At 52.6% G+C, this 1027-nt stretch overlaps 1 protein-coding gene across 1 annotated transcript in view; it reads left to right on the top strand.

Moving 5' to 3' along the window:
- Window positions 1-1027, top strand: part of ttc16 (tetratricopeptide repeat domain 16) — a 37707-nt gene that overhangs the window by 24927 nt on the left and 11753 nt on the right. The gene's annotated exons all lie outside the window — the stretch shown is intronic.

Raw genomic sequence — 1027 nt, 5'->3', positions numbered from 1 at the left:
GACAGGTGGACAGACAGACAGGTGGACAGACAGACAGGTAGATCTCAGACAGGTGGACAGACAGACAGGTGGACAGACAGACAGGTAGATCTCAGACAGGTGGACAGACAGACAGGTGGACAGACAGACAGGTAGATCTCAGACAGGTGGACAGACAGACAGGTGGACAGACAGACAGGTAGATCTCAGACAGGTGGACAGACAGGTGGACAGACAGACAGGTAAATATGCAGAGAGTAAAGCAGGTTAGACATGCAGGGAGACAGACAGGTGGACAGACAGACAGGTGGACAGACAGACAGGTGGACAGACAGACAGGTAGATCTCAGACAGGTGGACAGACAGACAGGTGGATCTCAGACAGGTGGACAGACAGACAGGTAGATCTCAGACAGGTGGACAGACAGACAGGTAGATCTCAGACAGCTGGACAGACAGACAGGTAGATCTCAGGCAGGTGGACAGACAGACAGGTAGATCTCAGACAGCTGGACAGACAGACAGGTAGATCTCAGGCAGGTGGACAGACAGACAGGTAGATCTCAGACAGCTGGACAGACAGACAGGTAGATCTCAGGCAGGTGGACAGACAGACAGGTAGATCTCAGGCAGGTGGACAGACAGACAGGTGGACAGACAGACAGGTAGATCTCTGCGCTGTAGAGCAGGTTTTGTATTCATGGTATTTATAATTCATGTCGGCCTCTCGCTCCGTGTCCAAACACAGCTCCACCTGTCCTGCAGCCAGCTGCTGTAAAACGCCTGATGACACGCCCTCTCCTCCGAGAGACGGAGAGAGAGAGCAGAGGAGCGGGGGGGGGGGGGGGGGGGTAAACTTAGAAACAAATAATTCAAGGTATTTGCAAGAAAAGTGAAAAATATGATGCAGAGGGGGAAAGAGTGCTGTCAGACTGCAGTCACCTCTGGGGAGAAAATAATGTGCGGGAATCAGTCTGGCTTACACGCAGGGAAGCCGGCGAGGTATAACTCAACCTGCCTGTGATTCTCAAATAAACGTCTGGCGGCG

Source organism: Seriola lalandi, unplaced genomic scaffold, assembly GCF_002814215.2.
Source record: "Seriola lalandi dorsalis isolate HSWRI2012SDOR001 ecotype SW California unplaced genomic scaffold, Sedor1 jcf7180002054955, whole genome shotgun sequence".
Taxonomy (NCBI): Eukaryota; Metazoa; Chordata; class Actinopteri; order Carangiformes; family Carangidae; genus Seriola; species Seriola lalandi.
Note: the sequence above shows the minus strand (reverse complement) of the source record. Positions and strands in the feature narration are given on the sequence as shown.